The sequence below is a fragment of the Aedes albopictus genome, chromosome 1 (assembly GCF_035046485.1).
Source record: "Aedes albopictus strain Foshan chromosome 1, AalbF5, whole genome shotgun sequence".
In the NCBI taxonomy this organism is placed as follows: Eukaryota; Metazoa; Arthropoda; class Insecta; order Diptera; family Culicidae; genus Aedes; species Aedes albopictus.
The window spans coordinates 250,191,937-250,211,877 of NC_085136.1; the positions used below are offsets into that span (position 1 = coordinate 250,191,937).

A 19,941-nucleotide genomic window follows, 5' to 3' on the forward strand; every position below is an offset into this window, starting at 1 on the left:
AGCAGAAGCTTGGAAGGCTTCGCCGGCAGAAGCTTGGAAGGCTTCGCCGGCAGAAACTTGGAAGGCTTCGCCGGCAGAAGCTTGGAAGGCTTCGCCGGCAGAAGCTTGGAAGGCTTCGCCGGCAGAAGCTTGGAAGGCTTCGCCGGCAGAAGCTTGGAAGGCTTCGCCGGCAGAAGCTTGGAAGGCTTCGCCGGCAGAAGCTTGGAAGGCTTCGCCGGCAGAAGCTTGGAAGGCTTCGCCGGCAGAAGCTTGGAAGGCTTCGCCGGCAGAAGCTTGGAAGGCTTCGCCGGCAGAAGCTTGGAAGGCTTCGCCGGCAGAAGCTTGGAAGGCTTCGCCGGCAGAAGCTTGGAAGGCTTCGCCGGCAGAAGCTTGGAAGGCTTCGCCGGCAGAAGCTTGGAAGGCTTCGCCGGCAGAAGCTTGGAAGGCTTCGCAGGCAGAAGCTTGGAAGGCTTCGCCGGCAGAAGCTTGGAAGGCTTCGCCGGCAGAAGCTTGGAAGGCTTCGCCGGCAGAAGCTTGGAAGGCTTCGCCGGCAGAAGCTTGGAAGGCTTCGCCGGCAGAAGCTTGGAAGGCTTCGCCGGCAGAAGCTTGGAAGGCTTCGCAGCAGAAGCTTGGAAGGCTTCGCAGCAGAAGCTCGGACGGCTTCGCAGCAGAAGCTTGGAAGGCTTTGCAGCAGAAGCTTGGAAGGCTTCGCAGTAGAAGCTTGAAAGGCTTCGCAGCAGAAGCTTGAAAGGCTTCGCAGTAGAAGCTTGAAAGGCTTCGCAGCAGAAGCTTGAAAGGCTTCGCAGCAGAAGCTTGGAAGGCTTCGCAGCAGAAGCTTGAAAGACTACGCAGCAGAAGCTTGGAAGGCTTCGCAGTACAAGTCTAGAAGGCTTGGCAATAGAAGTCTGGATGGCTTCGCAGCAGAAGCTTGGAAGGCTTCGCAGCAGAAGCTTGAAAGGCTTTTCAGCAAAAGCTTGGGAGGCTTCGCAGCCGAATCTTGAAAGACTACGCAGCAGAAGCTTGGAAGTCTTCGCAGTAGAAGCTTGGAAGGCTTCGTAGCAGAAGTTTGTCAAAAAGTAGCAATTGAAGTTAACAATTTGTTACTGCATCTCAGTCGGGCCAACTCGAAGACGATGACGATAATGATGATGGTCAATAAGGAGCAACTTCCTGTTGCTGCTGCTGGGTTGCAGCAACATTCACTTTTCCCCGTTACTCGTATCGTGTATGTGGTGCCACCAATCTATGGGATGAGCTGGTAATTGTGTCTGATGAGATGAGTAAGTAATTGTCGGTGTCGAAGTACACTTGAGCTGCTGGTGGATAATGTCGGTGACATTATTACGGTTTCATCGGGAGGAAAATTGCCGGGTTCTGGTCGTGTGGGGATGTCGCCATTTGAAAAGGAATGGGTTTAAAATAAATGTGTTTTTTTATAAATATCCCTGGAGAAGACTATTAATGGTAGACGAAACGTCAAAAGATTGATTTGGCAAGTAAATCGTGTCATTAAATTGTAAAAAATAAAATGATTACTTCAAAGTTTTTAAATTTTTATATTTTTTGACAAATTTGCAGCTAGAACAATGTTTGACGTTTCGGACAACTTGTAGAACCTTCTTCAAGGTTATATTGCATCAATTTATATAATAAATTTATCTAAACATCGCAGAGTACTACCATTTAAAGGTACACCATAAATTCATTCACAAATCACCTCCGTTACCTCACGGAGACGTATCAAACCGGCTCCTCTATCAATCAAAGGATACGAGCCTTCCTGGCGACTTAAGTCTTCATTAAAACCACATTAATTCCCCAATTCCAGCACCATCAAGCACCTGTCGTCGTCGGTTTCCCGACATAGAAAGGTTCGAAACAAAAATGAGGAATTAATCCCTTTTGCTTCCGCGTATTCTCAGACGAAGGAAGCCTCTCTCCCCATGAAAGCAGAAATTAGAAAACCTAGTCGTAAATCCCACCTTGGCGCAGCTGTAGCACAACGAAGACGATGCCACGTCAAAAATCACAGAGAAGACCTTCTTGCGCGCGCGAGACGAACAGAGCCAGCGTGTCTAGGATTAGGTGTCGTCGTCGTCATCGGAGGAGAAGGCCACCAAATATGGGTGGTGGGAATTATTAGAAAATTGCTTTTCTCGGTTTGCAAACCGAGACCGTGGCGGGAGGGATGACGACTCTTGGGAATTCCGGTCGAAATACGAGCGAAAGCCAAATGAGACTGGTGCCCGAGCCGAACCGAGCTGTAATCCTGCTTTTGTTTCAGAGAATTCTGAAGAAAGCAGGTGGCGAGACGAATCTTTTGGTGGTCGTGGAGGTCTATTGTGTGGGGTTTACCAAGAAGGGGAAGGGCAGTAGAAGGAATTACAGCTGAAACTCCCATCAATGGATTATTAATTAGCTACTTTCAATTTAAAATATTTTAAATTCGTTCAATTTGAGAGAAACTTGGCGTCAAAGCTAATGGGCGTTTAGTGGACTTCAAATTCAAAATTTTACGGACTGAATCGAGTGAAAGAAAGTAATTTTGAAGAAGACATACAGCAAAGAAGAATGGAAGGCGTTTTAGGGGAATACTTTGAACGGAAGCTTAGAAGTTTATGATAGCTTCGCAGCAGAAACTAAGATGGATAATAGAAGTTTGCGAAGATCAGCAGAAAATGAAAATTCCAAAGTTGGAACGATTCTCAGATGAATCTTTGAAAGCTTTTCATCGGTAACCAAGGCTTCACCAGAAGGCTTCACAGGAGAAGTTCAGGAGGCTTCTCAGAAGAAGATCAGGAGGCTGCTCAGGAGGCTTTTCAAGAGAAGTTCAGGAGGCTTCTTAGCAGAAGCTCAGGAGGCTTCTCAGCAGAAGCTCAGGAGGCTTCTCAGCAGAAGCTCAGGAGGCTTCTCAGCAGAAGCTCAGGAGGCTTCTCAACAGAAGCTCAGGAGGCTTCTCAGGAGAAGCTTAGGAGAAGCTCGGGAGGCTTCTCAGGAGAAACTCGGGAGGCTTCTCAGGAGAAGCTCAGGGGGCTTCTCAGGAGAAGCTCAGGGGGCTTCTCAGGAGAAGCTCAGGGGGCTTCTCAGGAGAAGCTCAGGGGGCTTCTCAGGAGAAGCTCAGGGGGCTTCTCAGGAGAAGCTCAGGGGGCTTCTCAGGAGAAGTTCAGGGGGCTTCTCAGGAGAAGCTCAGGGGGCTTCTCAGGAGAAGCTCAGGGGGCTTCTCAGGAGAAGCTCAGGGGGCTTCTCAGGAGAAGCTCAGGGGGCTTCTCAGGAGAAGCTCAGGGGGCTTCTCAGGAGAAGCTCAGGGGGCTTCTCAGGAGAAGCTCAGGGGGCTTCTCAGGAGAAGCTCAGGGGGCTTCTCAGGAGAAGCTCAGGGGGCTTCTCAGGAGAAGCTCAGGGGGCTTCTCAGGAGAAGCTCAGGGGGCTTCTCAGGAGAAGCTCAGGGGGCTTCTCAGGAGAAGCTCAGGGGGCTTCTCAGGAGAAGCTCAGGGGGCTTCTCAGGAGAAGCTCAGGGGGCTTCTCAGGAGAAGCTCAGGGGGCTTCTCAGGAGAAGCTCAGGGGGCTTCTCAGGAGAAGCTCAGGGGGCTTCTCAGGAGAAGCTCAGGGGGCTTCTCAGGAGAAGCTCAGGGGGCTTCTCAGGAGAAGCTCAGGGGGCTTCTCAGGAGAAGCTCAGGGGGCTTCTCAGGAGAAGCTCAGGGGGCTTCTCAGGAGAAGCTCAGGGGGCTTCTCAGGAGAAGCTCAGGGGGCTTCTCAGGAGAAGCTCAGGGGGCTTCTCAGGAGAAGCTCAGGGGGCTTCTCAGGAGAAGCTCAGGGGGCTTCTCAGGAGAAGCTCAGGGGGCTTCTCAGGAGAAGCTCAGGGGGCTTCTCAGGAGAAGCTCAGGGGGCTTCTCAGGAGAAGCTCAGAGGGCTTCTCAGGAGAAGCTCAGGGGGCTTCTCAGGAGAAGCTCAGGGGGCTTCTCAGGAGAAGCTCAGGGGGCTTCTCAGGAGAAGCTCAGGGGGCTTCTCAGGAGAAGCTCAGGGGGCTTCTCGGGAGAAGCTCAGGGGGCTTCTCAGGAGAAGCTCAGCGGGCTTCTCAGGAGAAGCTCAGGGGGCTTCTCAGGAGAAGCTCGGGAGGTTTCTCAGGAGAAGCTCGGGAGACTTCTCAGGAGAAGCTCGGGAGGCTTCTCAGGAGAAGCTCGGGAGGCTTCTCAGGAGAAGCTCGGGAGGCTTCTCAGGAGAAGCTCGGGAGGCTTCTCAGGAGAAGCTCGGGAGGCTTCTCAGGAGAAGCTCAGGGGGCTTCTCAGGAGAAGCTCAGGAGGCATCTCAGGAGAAACTCAAGAGGCTTCTCAGGAGAAGCTCAGGAGGCTTCTCAGGAGAAGCTCAGGAGGCTTCTCAGGAGAAGCTCAGGAGGCTTCTCAGGAGAAGCTCAGGAGGCTTCTCAGGAGAAGCTCAGGAGGCTTCCCAGGAGAAGCTCAGGAGGCTTCTCAGGAGAAGCTCAGGAGGCTTCTCAGGAGAAGCTCAGGAGGCTTCTCAGGAGAAGCTCAGGAGGCTTCTCAGGAGAAGCTCAGGAGGCTTCTCAGGAGAAGCTCAGGAGGCTTCTCAGGAGAAGCTCAGGAGGCTTCTCAGGAGAAGCTCAGGAGGTTTTCAGGAAAAGCGCATGAGGCTTCTCGAAAGAAGCTCAGAAGGCTTCTCAGGAGAAGCTCAGCAGGCTTCTCAGGAGAAGCTCAGCAGGCTTCTCAGGAGAAGCTCAGCAGGCTTCTCAGGAGAAGCTCAGCAGGCTTCTCAGGAGAAGCTCAGCAGGCTTCTCAGGAGAAGCTCAGCAGGCTTCTCAGGAGAAGCTCAGCAGGCTTCTCAGGAGAAGCTCAGCAGGCTTCTCAGGAGAAGCTCAGCAGGCTTCTCAGGAGAAGCTCAGCAGGCTTCTCAGGAGAAGCTCAGCAGGCTTCTCAGGAGAAGCTCAGCAGGCTTCTCAGGAGAAGCTCAGCAGGCTTCTCAGGAGAAGCTCAGCAGGCTTCTCAGAAGAAGCTCAGCAGGCTTCCCAGGAGAAGCTCAGCAGGCTTCTCAGGAGGAGCTCAGCAGGCTTCTCAGGAAAAACTCAGGAGACTTCTCAGGAGAAGCTCAGGAGACTTCTCAGGCGAAGTTCAGGAGACTTTTCAGGAGAAGCTCAGGAGGCTTATCAGGAAAAACTCAAGAGGCTTTGCAGAAGCATCTCAGGAGTCTTCTCAGTAGAAACTCAGGAGGCTTCTCATGAGAAGCTCGGGAGACTTCTCAGAAGAAGCTCAGGAGAAGCTCAAGAGGCTTCTCAGGAGAAGCTCAAGATACTTCTTAGGAGAAACTCTGCTCAGGAGAAGCTTAAAATGCTTCTCAGGAGAAAATCAAGAGGCTTCTCAGCAGAAGCTCAGGAGGCTTCTCAGCAGAAGCTCAAGAGGCTTCTCAGGAGAAACTCAAGAGGCTTCGAAGGAGCAGCTTAGGAGGCTTCTCAGGAGAAGCTCAAGAGAAAGAGTTGGGCTTTGTGTATCGAAAATCATCCATCATTTTTTTCTGGAAATAACCTGGCGAACGCGAAAATTCTGCTCCCAGATAGGACACACACACTCACACATCCTCCGACAATACAAATTGATGGTAAATCAACTCATGAATACATTATCGCCTCGAGTTGAGTACCTTGATTCGGTTGGTTCGGCTACAACACAACAGTTGCCTATTTTCCCTCGGTCGAAAAGCGTTCCGTGTCCTGCGGGATCAACCTGACATAACCAAAAAATCAGTGCGCCGTGTCTGCCCGCCTGCATGTCTGCAAACTTGTTCCCTCGGTTAGCCCGGGCATTTATGCAACAAGCGTTACACAATTCCACGGCGAAGCCCCTCGTGCCAAGCAGCCAACAGCGTCAACTAGTCAACAAAAATTAAACCAATAAATTCCGCAATCTAGATCGAAACAATTTATATGAATTTTCACCTCCACAGTGTGAGTCACTATTTTTTTATTTTCGTGCCTGTTTCAGTTCCATGGAAGGGTGCTTTGTTCGGCTAGACCTACATACATAGCTAGACGAATGGAGTGTGGCACAGCAAAAAAGCTGACTAGAGTTGCAAAGCCACATGAACGAAAACTTTTCACCTGTTCCGGCCCGGAGGCGGGGTGTTCACTGCACATTCTGTGCATATTGAGGCAATGGGGTTGTAAAACTGGAAAATATATAAAATTCATGCGCAAAATCAATCACAGCTTTGGAAGCAAGTTTTACAAAAACTCGAAATCGAGAACAGTCATTGATAATTTTGTCTTTTTCGTTTATTTTAGTTCAACTCAAAAATACCACAGGGCAATCTTCTTGGGCACTTGGAATTGAACACGGAAAATCAATTTTTAAAAACAAATTTGTCCAAAAATTAAATCTGAGCTGAATGACTCAAAACTAGTGGGGAACTGCTCCCTAGTTTATAACGATCTTCTTCAGATTTATGTGTCGAAATTTTGTTTTCATAGTGGAATCGAATTGAACAGTTAAATTTGTACACGGAAAATAGATTTTTCTCGATTTTGATAAACCGTTTTAATTCATCTTTGTCAAATTACGAAACATAATGTTCTGTAGCATCGGCAAAAATACCACAGGGCTTTCAATTTCCATAGCAGTCCACAGGATCTGACATTTGTGATGGTACACGGAAAAAAGATTTCCCTCGAAATTCAAAATTCATCGGTCTGCGTCAAATTTTCACAAACGCCACGGAACCCTATTGGGAACCCGGTGGAGCTGCCGGTGCTAGCCGGATGGAACGGGATGGATCATTGTGGTTCTCCCGAAACAAGACCGCACATTGAAGGGTTACGTTACCGGTTACCGGTGTGCGCGGTGGTGGTTCCATATTCCATCCAGCAGCCAACCGACGACGTCAGCTTCAGTTGCAGTCAGTTACGGTGGTCGGTTGGCTGGCTGGCTGCTGCTGCGGTGGTTTCAGGTTCACTGCTTGTGAAGAGATTATGGAAATTCGTCGACGGCGGGCAGCTTCGCTGCTACTGCTAGCGAATTGAGGTTAGGTTAGGGTAGGAACGCGCGTTCACTGCGCGAGGGTACACAGGCGAGGGCCAGGCAGATTTAAGTAAGTTAAGCGAAGTCTACTCTCGATCTGAGGTTTATTCTTTTGTGTGGCTCCCCCCATCGCTCCTCGCGGGTGAAAAGAGTTTCCAATGGGAAAATGGAATCGATGGAAACACATTTGAATATCATAGCAGCAGCAGGCGGGGGATTCACAGTCAGTGGGTTGCCAAGCAGCTGTCAGACGAACCGGTTGAAGCATCTTGATTTTAATCGGTCGACAAGTGCATCAATGGAAGAGTGGTGGAAATTTACAGGTTATGTTTAATGTAATGTGAAAAGGGAAAAAAGCGTTTACCAAGTGGAAAAGAGGCAGGCTAAGTTCTAGTGATAACGTAGAGCCACAAAAAAGAAATAACGTTTGATGCTTTGTTTACCCTTAATCATTTGAATGCCTCTCAACCAGAGATAAGCTGCGATTTAAATAGGTGCACGGAAAACAATTTTCCTACAGTAAATTCCTGATGCAGGATACTGGAATAAGAAGTAAAATCGTATGCTTAAAATCATCTCGAGAAACATTGTTGAACATGAATTTGAAGACGTTTCACCTTAATAAGTGAACGTATTTATCTCAATGTTCTGTAGTGGTTTAACTTGAAGTTGTTTCCATTTAGCTTTCTCCTTATATTCATGCTACAATGAATTATACTAATAATTACAATGATGTAATTAATACTATACCTGGAACAATGCATGTTACTCATGCATATCCAATATTTGCAATAGGTACACGGAAAAACATTGTTCCTAAAATTTGGTAAAAAAGCAAGTAAAAAAGCAACTTTACAACAATAAAACCAGAAAACATAGCATCCTTCTAGTTACTGTTTCAGATATTTGAACACCTCAACCAGAGATAATCTAACATACAGATAGATACACGGAAAACCTTTTTTCCTACAACTAAAAACAATTAATTTCCTGATGCAGTTACTGTACACAGAAACTCTCAAGCGTGAAGGTACAATGTTGAACATGGATTTCAAGACGTTTCACCTTAACAAATCTGCACGTTCTATGTGGCTCCCTCGTTATATTCATGCTAATTATTATTTAGCCTTGTACATTTCATGCAACTCATGCAAATCCATTATTTGTGAAAGTACACGGAAAATTTTGTATCCCCAGAAAATTTCATTGTAATATCTAAATTAACTTTCGCATTCTCTCAGGATTTTTTTTTTGTTTAGAGAGACTTTACCTCTGGGGCATTCGTCTCTGTTCTCTCAGGATTCTTGGTAGAATCCTCTCAGGATTCTTGGCAGAATCCTCTCAGGATTCTTGGCAGAATCCTCCCAGGATTCTTGGCAGAATCCTCCCAGGATTCTTGTCAGAATCCTCTCCGGATTCTTGTCAGAATCCTCTCCGGATTCTTGTCAGAATCCTCTCCGGATTCTTGTCAGAATCCTCTCCCGATTCTTGTCAGAATCCTCTCAGGATTCTTGTCAGAATCCTCTCCGGATTCTTGACAGAATCCTCTCCGGATTCTTGACAGAATCCTCTCCGGATTCTTGACAGAATCCTCTCCGGATTCTTGACAGAATCCTCTCCGGATTCTTGACAGAATCCTCTCCGGATTCTTGACAGAATCCTCTCCGGATTCTTGTCAGAATCCTCTCCGGATTCTTGTCAGAATCCTCTCCGGATTCTTGTCAGAATCCTCTCCGGATTCTTGTCAGAATCCTCTCCGGATTCTTGTCAGAATCCTCTCCGGATTCTTGTCAGAATCCTCTCCGGATTCTTGTCAGAATCCTCTCCGGATTCTTGTCAGAATCCTCTCCGGATTCTTGTCAGAATCCTCTCCGGATTCTTGTCAGAATCCTCTCCGGATTCTTGTCAGAATCCTCTCCGGATTCTTGTCAGAATCCTCTCCGGATTCTTGTCACAATCCTCTCCGGATTCTTGTCAGAATCCTCTCCGGATTCTTGTCAGAATCCTCTCCGGATTCTTGTCAGAATCCTCTCCGGATTCTTGTCAGAATCCTCTCCGGATTCTTGTCAGAATCCTCTCCGGATTCTTGTCAGAATCCTCTCCGGATTCTTGTCAGAATCCTCTCCGGATTCTTGTCAGAATCCTCTCCGGATTCTTGTCAGAATCCTCTCCGGATTCTTGTCAGAATCCTCTCCGGATTCTTGTCAGAATCCTCTCCGGATTCTTGTCAGAATCCTCTCCGGATTCTTGTCAGAATCCTCTCCGGATTCTTGTCAGAATCCTCTCCGGATTCTTGTCAGAATCCTCTCCGGATTCTTGTCAGAATCCTCTCCGGATTCTTGTCAGAATCCTCTCCGGATTCTTGACAGAATCCTCTCCGGATTCTTGACAGAATCCTCTCCGGATTCTTGACAGAATCCTCTCCGGATTCTTGACAGAATCCTCTCCGGATTCTTGACAGAATCCTCTCCGGATTCTTGACAGAATCCTCTCCGGATTCTTGACAGAATCCTCTCCGGATTCTTGACAGAATCCTCTCCGGATTCTTGACAGAATCCTCTCCGGATTCTTGACAGAATCCTCTCCGGATTCTTGACAGAATCCTCTCCGGATTCTTGTCAGAATCCTCTCCGGATTCTTGACAGAATCCTCTCCGGATTCTTGACAAAATCCTCTCCGGACTCTTGACAGAATCCTCTCCGGATTCTTGACAGAATCCTCTCCGGATTCTTGACAGAATCCTCTCCGGATTCTTGACAGAATCCTCTCCGGATTCTTGACAGAATCCTCTCCGGATTCTTGACAGAATCCTCTCCGGATTCTTGACAGAATCCTCTCCGGATTCTTGACAGAATCCTCTCCGGATTCTTGACAGAATCCTCTCCGGATTCTTGACAGAATCCTCTCCGGATTCTTGACAGAATCCTCTCCGGATTCTTGACAGAATCCTCTCCGGATTCTTGACAGAATCCTCTCCGGATTCTTGACAGAATCCTCTCCGGATTCTTGACAGAATCCTCTCCGGATTCTTGACAGAATCCTCTCCGGATTCTTGACAGAATCTCCTCCGGATTCTTGACAGAATCCTCTCCGGATTCTTGACAGAATCCTCTCCGGATTCTTGACAGAATCCTCTCCGGATTCTTGACAGAATCCTCTCCGGATTCTTGAGAGAATCCTCTCCGGATTCTTGAGAGAATCCTCTCCGGATTCTTGACAGAATCCTCTCCGGATTTCTGACAGAATCCTCTCCGGATTTCTGACAGAATCCTCTCCGGATTCTTGGCAGAATCCTCTCAGGATTCTTGGCAGAATCCTCTTAGGATTCTTGGCAGAATCCTCTTAGGATTCTTGGCAGAATCCTCTTACGATTCTTGGCAGAATCCTCTCAGGATTCTTGGCAGAATCCTCTCAGGATTCTTGGCAGAGTCCTCTCAGCATTCTTGGCAGAATCCTCTCAGGATTCTTGGCAGAATCCTCTCAGGATTCTTGGCAGAATCCTCTCAGGATTCTTGGCAGAATCCTCTCAGGATTCTTGGCAGAATCCTCTCAGGATTCTTGGCAGAATCCTCTCAGGATTCTTGGCAGAATCCTCTCAGGATTCTTGGCAGATTCCTCTCAGGATTCTTGGCAGAATCCTCTCAGGATTCTTGGCAGAATCCTCTCAGGATTCTTGGCAGAATCCTCTCAGGATTCTTGGCAGAATCCTCTCAGGATTCTTGGCAGAATCCTCTCAGGATTCTTGGCAGAATCCTCTCAGGATTCTTGGCAGAATCCTCTCAGGATTCTTGGCAGAATCCTCTCAGGATTCTTGGCAGAATCCTCTCAGGATTCTTGGCAGAATCCTCTCAGGATTCTTGGCAGAATCCTCTCAGGATTCTTGGCAGAATCCTCTCAGAATTCTTGGCAGAATCCTCTCAGGATTCTTGGCAGAATCCTCTCAGGAATCTTGGCAGAATCCTACCAGGATTCTTGGCAGAATCCTCTCAGGATTCTTGGCAGAATCCTCTCAGGATTCTTGGCAGAATCCTCTCAGGATTCTTTGCAGAATCCTCTCAGGATTCTTGGCAGAATCCTCTCAGGATTCTTGGCAGAATCCTCTCAGGATTCTTGGCAGAATCCTCTCAGAATTCTTGGCAGAATCCTCTCAGGATTCTTGGCAGAATCCTCTCAGGAATCTTGGCAGAATCCTACCAGGATTCTTGGCAGAATCCTCTCAGGATTCTTGGCAAAATCCTCTCAGGATTCTGGACAGAATCCTCTCAGGATTCTTGGCAGAATCCTTTCAGGATTCTTGCCAGAATCCTCTCAGGATTCTTGGCAGAATCCTCTCAGGGTTCTTGGCAAGACCCTCTCAGGATTTTTGGCAGAATCTTCTCAGGATAAGAATTGACAGAATTCCCTCAGGATTCTTTGCAGAATCCTCTCAGGATTCTTGGCAGAATCCTCTCAAGATTATTGACAGAATTCTCTCAGGATTCTTTGCAGAATCCTCTCAGGATTCTTTGCAGAATCCTCTCAGGATTGTTGACAGAATCCTCTCAGAATTTTTGGCAGAATCCTCTCAAGATTCTTGACAGAATCCTCACAAGATTCTTGGCAGAATGTTCTCAGGATTCTTGGCAGAATCTCTTCAGTATTCTTGGCAGAATCTTTCCAGGATTCTTAGCATAATCCACTCAGGATTCTTGGCAGAATCCTCTCAGGATTCTTGGCAGAATCGTCTCAGGATTCTTGGCAAAGTCTTCACCAGATTCTTAACAGAATCCTCTCAGGATTTTTGGCAGAATCCTCCAAGGATTCTTGGCAGAATCCTCTCAGCCGAAACGTCGTGCAAAGCAAAACACAGTTGATAACTGACACTGAGGAAGATTACAAGTGGTAGTCGAAATACACGTATCTGTCAAAGGATAAGCAACATAGGGCGGAATTACAAGGTACGAAACTGATTACACTCATTCGAAAACACACTGTTTTGAAGCCAGTTGAGCCACACTGAGAAAGCCAGTTTTCAGAAGTTTTTTTTGTGATTAATTTACGTTTTTACGTTCTCATACTTGAAAAAAAAAACTTGTTTATAAGAACGACATAGTTTTTAAATTTTTTTATGATGTAATCTTTCTGAAGTTCAATAAATTTCAAGGAGGGTGTTAGAACCATTATAAAACCTAAATGTTTTTTTTTGGTTCTGGACCTTATAGCTTTTTTGACTTGAAAACTTTACATGGGAGATAGCTAAACGGGATGACCTTTACTGCAATTATCCGAAGAATTTTCGCTTATCCATCAAACCGAAAATAACTTGATATTTGTAACATATTTTCTTCTTCCGAGCACACTAAACCAATGCATAGTAAAAGTAAATTCTCAAAATTCAATTTTCAATCTGGGCTGCCTTTCTTCGAGGAAGTCAACCTGCATTCAATATAGATTTCTCGCCTGGTACTACTCGGAAGAACCGAAGAAGGAGCCTCTTATTTCACGAAGACGTTCAGATAGAAAGCGCCGTTTTTCCTGAAGGACGAAAAAGAAGCTGCACTTACTGTGTGGAACTTCGATTTAAATCTCCATCACCACCATGTGTAAGACGCCTGCCTCCAGGACAGGACACACAGGCTTTTGTCCCGTATCTCTTCTTGCATCGTATGTGGGTGTGTGTGCTATGCTGGTGAAGGAAATATAATTCCTTTCCTTCAAAAGAAAGAAACCATACTTATCCTTTCTGGTCTTGTTGGTCGGATATGGCTTTCCATCGATCGACCGACCGCCCAACCGAACGAAAGGAAAGTGTTCAGAGAAAGTCCCCGGCACGGGCGGTTGGCTTCCTGGGCTTCGAGAATGTACCGAGATGGGATCCCATTATGGATTACGGCTGCTCCCACCGGATCTCTTCACACATATGGGGGGAGGGGACCTTCATCGAACACACCTGGAATAGGTGAGTGGCGAAGGAAATAGATAAGATTACTTTTTGCCCGGTTCGAATGCGGGTAACCTTCGGTTACTGCCTGCCACGCATGTAAGGTGCAGAATTTGAGGTATTTTAATCCCGAAAAGGTGAGATTTCAATCAAGGTTCAGTGATAGATTGGATTTGGTGAATTGCTGGCAGCTGATTTGCACTGGAAATAATCAGGTACTGACACATGTTGAGAAAGTTACTGTATTTGAAATACGACACTCCTTCTGACAAAAATTCTAATAGGATTTTGGCAAAAATCCTGAGAGAATTCGTAAGAAAATTCTGGTAAGATTCCTGAAAGAATAGGATGCTGACGAGAATCTTGAGAGGATACTAACAAGAACCCTGAGAGGATTCTGACAGGAATCCTGAGAGGATTCCGACAGGAATCCTGAGAGGATTCCGACAGGAATCCTGAGAGGATTCCGACAGGAATCCTGAGAGGATTCCGACAGGAATCTTGAGAGAATTCCGACAGGAATCCTGAGAGAATTCCGACAGGAATCCTGAGAGGATTCCGACAGGAATCCTGAGAGGATTCCGACAGGAATCCTGAGAGGATTCCAACAGGAATCCTGAGAGGATTCCGACAGGAATCCTGAGAGGATTCCAACAGGAATCCTGAGAGGATTCCGACAGGAATCCTGAGAGGATTCCGACAGGAGTCCTGAGTGAATTCCGACAGGAATCCTGAGAAGATTCTGACAGGAATCCTGAGAAGATTCTGACAGGAATCCTGAGAGGATTCCGACAGGAATCCTGAGAGGATTCCGACAGGAATCCTGAGAGGATTCCGACAGGAATCCTGAGAGGATTCCGACAGGAATCCTGAGAGGATTCCGACAGGAATCCTGAGAGGATTCCGACAGGAATCCTGAGAGGATTCCGACAGGAATCCTGAGAGGATTCCGACAGGAATCCTGAGAGGATTCCGACAGGAATCCTGAGAGGATTCCGATAGGAATCCTGAGAGGATTCCGACAGGAATCCTGAGAGGATTCCGACAGGAATCATGAGAGGATTCCGACAGGAATCATGAGAGGATTCCGACAGGAATCATGAGAGGATTCCGACAGGAATCCTGAGAGGATTCCGACAGGAATCCTGAGAGGATTCCGACAGGAATCATGAGAGGATTCCGACAGGAATCATGAGAGGATTCCGACAGGAATCATGAGAGGATTCCGACAGGAATCATGAGAGGATTCCGACAGGAATCATGAGAGGATTCCGACAGGAATCCTGAGAGGATTCCGACAGGAATCATGAGAGGATTCCGACAGGAATCATGAGAGGATTCCGACAGGAATCATGAGAGGATTCCGACAGGAATCCTGAGAGGATTCCGACAGGAATCCTGAGAGGATTCCGACAGGAATCATGAGAGGATTCCGACAGGAATCATGAGAGGATTCCGACAGGAATCATGAGAGGATTCCGACAGGAATCATGAGAGGATTCCGACAGGAATCATGAGAGGATTCCGACAGGAATCCTGAGAGGATTCCGACAGGAATCATGAGAGGATTCCGACAGGAATCCTGAGAGGATTCCGACAGGAATCCTGAGAGGATTCCGACAGGAATCATGAGAGGATTCCGACAGGAATCCTGAGAGGATTCCGACAGGAATCATGAGAGGATTCCGACAGGAATCCTGAGAGGATTCCGACAGGAATCCTGAGAGGATTCCGACAGGAATCATGAGAGGATTCCGACAGGAATCATGAGAGGATTCCGACAGGAATCATGAGAGGATTCCGACAGGAATCCTGAGAGGATTCCGACAGGAATCCTGAGAGGATTCCGACAGGAATCATGAGAGGATTCCGACAGGAATCATGAGAGGATTCCGACAGGAATCATGAGAGGATTCCGACAGGAATCATGAGAGGATTCCGACAGGAATCATGAGAGGATTCCGACAGGAATCCTGAGAGGATTCCGACAGGAATCCTGAGAGGATTCCGACAGGAATCCTGAGAGGATTCCGACAGGAATCCTGAGAGGATTCCGGCAGGAATCCTGAGAGGATTCCGGCAGGAATCCTGAGAGGATTCCGACAGGAATTCTGAGAGGATTCCGACAGGAATTCTGAGAGGATTCCGACAGGAATTCTGAGAGGATTCCGACAGGAATTCTGAGAGGATTCCGACAGGAATTCTGAAAGGATTCCGACAGGAATTCTGAGAGGATTCCGACAGGAATTCTGAAAGGATTCCGACAGGAATTCTGAAAGGATTCCGACAGGAATTCTGAAAGGATTCCGACAGGAATTCTGAAAGGATTCCGACAGGAATTCTGAAAGGATTCCGACAGGAATTCTGAAAGGATTCCGACAGGAATTCTGAAAGGATTCCGACAGGAATTCTGAAAGGATTCCGACAGGAATTCTGAAAGGATTCCGACAGGAATTCTGAAAGGATTCCGACAGGAATTCTGAAAGGATTCCGACAGGAATTCTGAAAGGATTCCGACAGGAATTCTGAAAGGATTCCGACAGGAATTCTGAAAGGATTCCGACAGGAATTCTGAAAGGATTCCGACAGGAATTCTGAAAGGATTCCGACAGGAATTCTGAAAGGATTCCGACAGGAATTCTGAAAGGATTCCGACAGGAATTCTGAAAGGATTCCGACAGGAATTCTGAAAGGATTCCGACAGGAATTCTGAAAGGATTCCGACAGGAATTCTGAAAGGATTCCGACAGGAATTCTGAAAGGATTCCGACAGGAATTCTGAAAGGATTCCGACAGGAATTCTGAAAGGATTCCGACAGGAATTCTGAAAGGATTCCGACAGGAATTCTGAAAGGATTCCGACAGGAATTCTGAAAGGATTCCGACAGGAATTCTGAAAGGATTCCGACAGGAATTCTGAAAGGATTCCGACAGGAATCCTGAAAGGATTCCGACAGGAATTCTGAAAGGATTCCGACAGGAATTCTGAAAGGATTCCGACAGGAATTCTGAAAGGATTCCGACAGGAATTCTGAAAGGATTCCGACAGGAATTCTGAAAGGATTCCGACAGGAATTCTGAAAGGATTCCGACAGGAATTCTGAAAGGATTCCGACAGGAATTCTGAAAGGATTCCGACAGGAATTCTGAAAGGATTCCGACAGGAATTCTGAAAGGATTCCGACAGGAATTCTGAAAGGATTCCGACAGGAATTCTGAAAGGATTCCGACAGGAATTCTGAAAGGATTCCGACAGGAATTCTGAAAGGATTCCGACAGGAATTCTGAAAGGATTCCGACAGGAATTCTGAAAGGATTCCGACAGGAATTCTGAAAGGATTCCGACAGGAATTCTGAAAGGATTCCGACAGGAATTCTGAAAGGATTCCGACAGGAATTCTGAGAGGATTCCGACAGGAATTCTGAAAGGATTCCGACAGGAATTCTGAAAGGATTCCGACAGGAATTCTGAAAGGATTCCGACAGGAATTCTGAAAGGATTCCGACAGGAATTCTGAAAGGATTCCGACAGGAATTCTGAAAGGATTCCGACAGGAATTCTGAAAGGATTCCGACAGGAATTCTGAAAGGATTCCGACAGGAATTCTGAAAAGATTCCGACAGGAATTCTGAAAGGATTCCGACAGGAATTCTGAAAGGATTCCGGCAGGAATTCGGAAAGGATTCCGACAGGAATTCTGAAAGGATTCCGACAGGAATTCTGAAAGGATTCCGACAGGAATTCTGAAAGGATTCCGACAGGAATTCTGAAAGGATTCCGACAGGAATTCTGAAAGGATTCCGACAGGAATTCTGAAAGGATTCCGACAGGAATTCTGAAAGGATTCCGACAGGAATTCTGAAAGGATTCCGACAGGAATTCTGAAAGGATTCCGACAGGAATTCTGAAAGGATTCCGACAGGAATTCTGAAAGGATTCCGACAGGAATTCTGAAAGGATTCCGACAGGAATTCTGAAAGGATTCCGACAGGAATTCTGAAAGGATTCCGACAGGAATTCTGAAAGGATTCCGACAGGAATTCTGAACGGATTCCGACAGGAGTTCTGGAAGGATTCCGACAGGAATTCTGAAAGGATTCCGACAGGAATTCTGAAAGGATTCCGACAGGAATTCTGAAAGGATTCCGACAGGAATTCTGAAAGGATTCCGACAGGAATTCTGAAAGGATTCCGACAGGAATTCTGAAAGGATTCCGACAGGAATTCTGAAAGGATTCCGACAGGAATTCTGAAAGGATTCCGACAGGAATTCTGAAAGGATTCCGACAGGAATTCTGAAAGGATTCCGACAGGAATTCTGAAAGGATTCCGACAGGAATTCTGAAAGGATTCCGACAGGAATTCTGAAAGGATTCCGACAGGAATTCTGAAAGGATTCCGACAGGAATTCTGAAAGGATTCCGAATGGAATCCTGAAGAGATCCTGAATGGAATCCTGGAAGGATTCCGAGAGGAATCCTGAAAGGATTCCGACAGGAATCCTGCGAGGATGCCGACAGGAATTCTGAGAGGATACCGACAGGAATCCTGAGAGGATTCCGACAGGAACCCTGAGAGGATTCCGACAGGAATCCTGAGAGGATTCCGACAGGAATCCTGAGAGGATTCCGACAGGAATCCTGAGAGGATTCCGACAGGAATCCTGAGAGGATTCCGACAGGAATCCTGAGAGGATTCCGGCAGGAATCCTGAGAGTATTTCGGCAGGAATCCTGAGAGGATTCCGACACGAATCCTGAGAGGATTCCGACACGAATCCTGAGAGGATTCCGACAAGAACCTAGAGAGGATTCTGACAAGAATCCTGAGAGGATTCTGAGAAGAATCCTGAGAGGATTCTGAGAAGAATCCTGAGAGGATTCTGAGAAGAATCCTGAGAGGATTCTGAGAAGAATCCTGAGAGGATTCTGAAAAGAATCCTGAGAGGATTCTGGCGAGAATTCTGAGAGAATTCAGAAGAGAATTCTGAGAGGATTATGTCGAGCATCCTTAGAGCGGAAGCAAATCCTGAGAGGATTGGGAAGAGAATCCTGAGGGGATTCGGAAGAGAATCCTGAGATGATTCGGAAAAGAATCCTGAGAGGATTTTGAAGAGAATCCTGAGAGGATTCGGAAGAGAATCCTGAGAAGATTTCGAAGAAAATACTAAGAGGATTCGGTACTGAATTCTGAGAGCATTTCAACAAGTACACTGAGACTGAGAGAATTCTGACGAGAATCCTGAGAGGATTCTGACGAGAATCCTGAGAGGATTTCAACGACAATCCTGAAAGTATTCTGACGAGAATCCTGAGAGGATTCTAACGACAATCCTGAGCGGATTCTGATGACAATCCTGAGAGGATTCAAACGAGAATTTTGAGCGGCTTCTGATGCGAATCCTGAGAGGACTCTGACAGTAGAGGACAGGATAGGTATCTCCTTAGAAGATACCTACAAGAATCCTTCTGACAAGAATCCTGTGAGAATTCTGACAAGAATCCTAAAAGTAATCTGGCTAGAATCCGAGAGGATTCTAATAAAAAATCTGAGAGGATTCGAACAAGAATCCTGAGAGGTTTCTGCCAAGAATTCTGAGAGGATTTTAAGAAGAATCCTGAGAGCTTTCTGACAGGAATCATGTCAGTATTTACCTTTAGCTGTGGTTCATTTGACGTTTGTTCGCTTGTTAGCGTCATCTAGTGAGCACTTAGCAAAACAGCATAATAAGCTTTGGGAGATTTTTGTTTGTGACCATGATTTTATAATAGCAATTTGTTCCCTGTTATACTTTTTTGTCTGTGCTAGGACTATTGAATTCCTTCTAAGAATGAGATCATTACAATGAATGTTTCTTAATCTATTGTAAGGAAAAATCAGACTATTCACAGTTTTTCTATTGTATGCTTAGAAAAACAATTTAAACTTCAATTTTAACAACTTTTACCGAAATCTGCTCTGCCAGAAAACTTCCCGCTTCTCCAGAATCCAATTCCGTGGATTGAAGAAAACCCGCTTCAATGTCGCAAAATGTGAAACGAGCAACTTTCCCTTTTCAATTTTCCCAACAATGAAAAAGAACAACAACAAGAAACATCACCTCCGAAAAGAAAATTCGTCACCGTGAGGTTTCCTCCCGGGAAAGCAAAAGTGTCACCCGCTAAAAGAAAAAGAAAACTTCGTCCCCACCTCCGCTTGGAAAGGCGGACGACACCGACGCGCTTATATGTATGGCGAATCAAAATTTGACACTTGACTGACAGGTCGCGGTTGATGGTGGCGGCACAGATGCGCGCCCCCACTTTGAAAAAGAAAATATGTAAGAATGTAGAACAAAAAATATCGCTTTCACTTTGTCAACGAAACTGCCAAAACACGGCTTTCGGTTTTCTTTCCGGTCTCCGCCTAGTGTTTTGATTGACGGTCATCTGTCAGTTGTCACCTTTGACCGCAAACGGACCGAGATGTTCAGTATAGGATTGGGCGCTTTGTGTTGGGGTTATGTGTTGATTTTGTTGTCCAATCGATCAACGGTTTAATTCGTAGTAGGCTGTGAAATATGTATGACTAGCAAAAAGTCGATGTGTTTTCGGATTAGCGGTGCTTATTCCCCTGTCATCGATGTTTTTCGAACGGATCGCCCAATCTTTCGTCGACGAACTGTGCGCTATGCTGTGGTGTTTCTCATGAATTGCCTTAAAACTAATCACTCACTCGTACAAAAACGCTCACAATAATACAAGACATTCAATCAAAGTGTTTCACACTCGCTTTTTAAGGTCAAACGTCCAATCATCATGAAAAGCCTGATAATGTATTCGTACATCCAATAATGTCGACTTATTTGATATTTGGGTTTATGTCGACTTTGCATGGGATATGTCGACTTTCTTCAAAATATATGCCTGAAATTGTCAAGTTTATTGTTGGGCATAACAACAACAACGACTCATCAAAAAACTATGTCGACTTTTCGATTTCCTGAAGAAAATACACATTACAGCTCTTCATTGTGCTTGAACGTTC

The 19,941-nt window shown here is 46.3% G+C and overlaps 1 protein-coding gene across 9 annotated transcripts in view; it reads right to left on the reverse strand.

Annotated features, from left to right (window-relative positions):
- LOC109400406 (polypyrimidine tract-binding protein 2) overlaps positions 1-19,941 on the reverse strand; it is a 1,522,650-nt gene that overhangs the window by 100,041 nt on the left and 1,402,668 nt on the right. The window lies entirely within an intron of this gene.